The sequence below is a fragment of the Pinus tabuliformis genome, chromosome 4_2 (assembly GCF_031772625.1).
Source record: "Pinus tabuliformis cultivar Carrire ecotype Pingquan chromosome 4_2, CPIR1, whole genome shotgun sequence".
Taxonomy (NCBI): Eukaryota; Viridiplantae; Streptophyta; class Pinopsida; order Pinales; family Pinaceae; genus Pinus; species Pinus tabuliformis.
The window spans coordinates 958,906,413-958,911,378 of record NC_142304.1 but is presented as its reverse complement, the minus strand read 5'-3'; the positions used below and the strand labels follow the sequence as shown (position 1 = coordinate 958,911,378).

At 33.1% G+C, this 4,966-nt stretch overlaps 1 pseudogene; it reads left to right on the top strand.

The window, feature by feature from the left end:
• The first annotated feature begins 1,110 nt into the window (after nucleotides 1-1,110).
• On the top strand, nucleotides 1,111-4,762 carry LOC149172834 (uncharacterized; annotated as a pseudogene).
• Nucleotides 4,763-4,966: the final 204 nt, after the last annotated feature.

Below are 4,966 nucleotides of genomic sequence, written 5' to 3'. Positions count from 1 at the left end.
GATTCCAATCACAAAGATAGCTATCACAAGGAAAACACCTTATCGACGTACACCCAATGTTTCATGTGAAATAGATGAGCACAAGGTTTGCAATGACACTATGAGCACCAGTGATATGTAAATCAATGGGTCGACATAAAAATTGATATATGTATGACCGACTCGTAGGCACGAAATTTTATCACTTGGATGGATTACATAACACTAGAATGATCTAGTAGTTCCCCCCTATAACGTGTGAAATGATATGATTACATGAAAAGTTTGGACGATGTCTCACTCAAGTTACTGGTGTCATCGTGTTGTCATAAAAGTGACAGGCATCTCTCCACTTATGTGAGATTAAAGTGGATTTTGATATTAAGTTAAACCTCTAGTCAATGTCACCCATGCTTGTATAGCCTTATAAGACATTGGCAAAACACCAAAAAGAGAAGAGTGTAGGACATTACTATATGTTTTTTTATTACAATGACAGATCCAATATGATAGTGGTCACTCTGTTTGAAAGGAAATGGATGTTTGATTGGCGTGTTATTGTTTTCTAGTAGGGAGGAGACTATAGTAGTGCATAGCAAAAAAAACCGATTTGGTACTTTCAACAAAGAGGCATGTGCCAGTAAAGTAGAGTTGACAGCCTTCAATACGTGTTTGACAACTCTTAACCCTAAAATTTTTAATGTCCATTTTATGTGGATGAAACTTCCCCACAAGTTTAATAATGTCTAACCCTAGCTGTGATCAAACAGTTTTAGCCTCCATTACCATGTGCGTGTCGTTTTCGAATTTTTTTATTTTGAAGTGGGTTACCTACTTGCTTGGTACCACACTAGCGACGAACCAATCAAGCTGGCTCAGGACTTCTTCTTTGCAAATTTCCCATTATCAATTCCTCTGTCATTACTTCATTCCTTCACTATTAAATATAAGCTAGACGCATTCCATGCCCTTTCATCGACTCACCTTCTAAGATTTCACATCTCGCAGGCATTGCAAGCCTTTGTATTGTTCAAGCCTCCTCCTAGTTTTTTAATAGAATTTGATCAAATTGGTTTTTTTTTTTTTTTTTGAGTACTAGACCTTGTGAGGTTTCATAAGGAATTGCAAGAAATGGAGTATATCCATACTGGTGTAAATCATGTTTCATCAAAGGGTGTTTGGATATTTGTGTTGATAGCTTTCTTCATGGTCAAAAAAGGCCTCACCTCCAAGCGCAATATGCTCATGGAAATGCATCTAATGATGGAGAGACGCAAAGTCTATGGCAGAAGCTTAAGGAATTTGGTGTTCCACAATTCTAAAGATAGTAGCAATCAGAGTGGCTTTGGGCTTCAAGAATATGAATTCTCCTCTAGAAACAACCCTGCCATCTTCAACATGGCCAAGAGAAAACATCACTACTTTCCCACACATATACTTCACTTTACATGCATTCATCCACATCAATTTGAAGAAAATGAAGAGCCTAACACTATTTTTCTTCCCAAGTTGGATCACAGCAATGAATACTTCAGCAAGGATTGCCTTACTGTTGATGCCTCAAAAATCGCTGCAACAACATTGGGGGATAACCACCCGGTCCGGACCTTAAAAGCAGTTCCTTTTCCGTTTGGTGTGGTGGCTCCGACTGTTCAACTAGGTCCAGTTACCTTCTCCCTATTGCTATTGGTTTATAATGTATCTTTAACTACCAATAGACAGGGACATCAGATCACTTCTTCTTGCTGATCAGGCAAGAGAAAGACCCTTAAGCTGATTTGGGTTCAGCCAAGCCACAACTAAAGTTTTGCCTCTTTGAGGAGAGGACTTAAAAGAATGTAGAATTTACACTAAATGCAAGCTTATTCTATGATGCAAACAAAAGAAACTAATCTAAATCCTATCTTAATTAGGCAGATATAGATCTAACCCAACTAAGAGCAAGATAATCAAAGTATTGGGATTTAAATATATCTTGTTTATAATGAATATCAAGTTAATGAAGTAGTTCAATTAACTGATATTATGGTTACCAAAACACATTCTATTGAGACCTTAAAACTGAAATAATAAACCAACAACATTCAGGAAGTAGTTCACAAAATGATATTGATTATCAAATCAATAAATCCAATAATTGAATAATGATATGTGGAAATAGTTCACAACACATTATTATTCAATAAATCAGTTTCATAAGACAGATTTCAGAGTAAGTAGTTACTCCAAAATGAGAAATTAATCCATAAAAACAGAGATACATAATAACAAGATTGAGACAAATTACCCATATTGACAATAGTGTACAAACATGAATAAAATGACACATTAATATCACCATAAAATTAAAACTGATATTTGAAAGAGTAGTATTAGAAATACCAATTTATTGCATCCATTTCTCTGTTCTTGGTCTCCAACAGCCCTTTACATTGCTTGAACTTCTGCCTTCAAAACTAGAGCCACAATAGTGCAAGCTTTGTTCTTCATGCATAATTCAATATACAAAGGGAAAATCCTCAATAATCCCCAGATCTGAGATTTTCTCTCCTCTCTCCTACAACTCTAAATTCCTATTATAGTAGTGCTTTGAGAAGTCTAAAATTGCAGAGGAGAGTAGCCCCTTTTACATTCTGCAATTTGTTATTTATAATATTTGTCAAGGAATTCTTGAGAGAAGAGTTTGTTGAAGAGGAATCTGCTAAATCCAATTTTACTTGCTCCTAATTCTGATCTTCAATTGCTGGAGCATTCTCATTGCTTGAAATCCTTTTCTCCATCTCGTTTCCACTGTTTTCCTGCAAAAGAAATCAAAATAAATTAAAATGCAATCAAAATATTATTTCTGGCAATTAAATAAAACCCAATCAAATTCTATTTAAATAAATAATAAAAATAAAATATAAGCTCTGTATTGATGCTTGGAATGATTTGATTGGCAAAGGGTATCTTTGGCCAATGGATCTGCAATTAGAAGAGGCTTTGGATAAATGAAATTGAAGAAAATAACTTAGAAAATTGATTTTGTTTTTCAAAATTCGGAGCCTCATCTTCTGCCTGATTTTTGACCCAATAAATGAGTAAATCTGTTGGTGAAATCTCCCCAGAAATATTCTCCTTGATTTTCTCTTTCCAATGAGCCGTCCTAGGCCTCATTTGGCCAAGTATAACTCATTCTATGAGTTTCCAAAGTTGATGAGTCAAATCTGTCATGAATCTGGAAATTCTGTTGCTGGGCTAAAAAATTGTAATTAAAAACTAATCCTAAATTAGTCTCTAATTAATTCTAATTTAATTATTAATTATGACATAAACTAATTAATCAATAAACTATTTATTAGTTAATATCTAACTAATATAATTAACAAATTAATCTGATTGATTTGATTAATTAATATAATTAACTATTTATAATCTAATTAATCTAAATAATAATTAAATTTTAATATTAATTAAATTAATTAATATAAAATTTATTATTACCAAATATTAATTTTAACATTACATACCCCTACCGTTTATTAACTCCACACTTAAACTAATATACCAACCTACACCATACGTATGAATCCAAGAAGCAAGTCGTTTGAACTATTTATATAAAACCTTGTGTTTTTTTTATTCCTTTTCGCATCGGCAATCGTGAGAATGGCGGGGTTCATTAAAATGCATCAAGTGAACTTCCATATCGCATCGGGGTTATGGGTGTTATGGTGTGTATTGCGAACAAGACCTCAAGACTTCCGACGTGATATCGCGTTGAATTTATTGTCTTTTAAACTTTGGTTAATCGGCAAATCGCGTCGGGGGTAGTCCAAGGGGTATATCGGGGGTTTTGAAAATGTGTCGCGAATAAGACTTGCGATGCGATAAAAAGTCCCGATGCAATTACTTTTATTTTATATATATTAATTTTATATATTAAATTTTAATTTAATTTAATTAATTATATTTTATATAATAATTAATTTAATTATTTTGAAATTTAATATATAAAATTAATATTTTGTTTTAATTTTATTTTAATGAAATTTAGTTATGAAATTAACTAAATTACAGCCACTTGAAAAATAAATGAAAAATAAACTACAGCCACTCTTACGTTTGGGTTTTCGATATTAGGATTTGATTAAGAAATTAGAGTGAATTTCTTAAAATCTCGATAATTAATGATTTGGGTGCATAACTAAAAATGGAAAAATATGAGTAAGAAGTAACTAGGGTTAATATTTAAAATAAATGCACTATTGAGCTAATTTATTTACAAAATGCAATATTGTACATTTTATGCATTTTTAACCGAGGCTAGATAAATGATGAGACTTCAAAGGAGTGCATTTTCAAACTAGTTGACCAAATGAGGCGAAACGAGCCTGAATGGGAAGCTTGTAAAAAATCGATTCTAAGAAAACAATCAAAACAAGAATCCAAAGAAAACTAAAAATTAACAAAAGCGTAGGGCAATCAACTAAAATAAAAATCCAAAAAAGTGTTTAGCCAAATTTTTACAGAAAGGGTCCCCATTATTTGAAGTGAACACATCAATAATGGGGGGTTGTGTTTTTACCACAACACTTATAAAAAGTTTCCTGCCCTTCATAGGTTGACCCCTTTGTTGTCTCCGATGTGTCGAATGATCTCAAACTCGTTCACTGAAGATAATGACCATTAGGTTGACAAGCATGCTAAGGAATTCATTGCTAAATTTTATGAGCAACTGAAGCTTCAAAACAGGATGTCTTTGCTAGAATACCATGAGATGCTTGAGAGTGGCACAAGTTAATTAATTCTTAATGAAAATCTTCAATACACTGAATATAGAAGTTTTGTCTAGAAATAGCCCAAACTCAGTGCCATTGATGTTGGGCTCCCCATTAATGGTGGTGTAGAAGGATAATCCAACACTCCCCATGTGTTTCATGGCATGTGCTTAAATCTAGCGATGTGTTTGTTTACCAACACCTACGGGTTTAAGTGTAATGGCAAT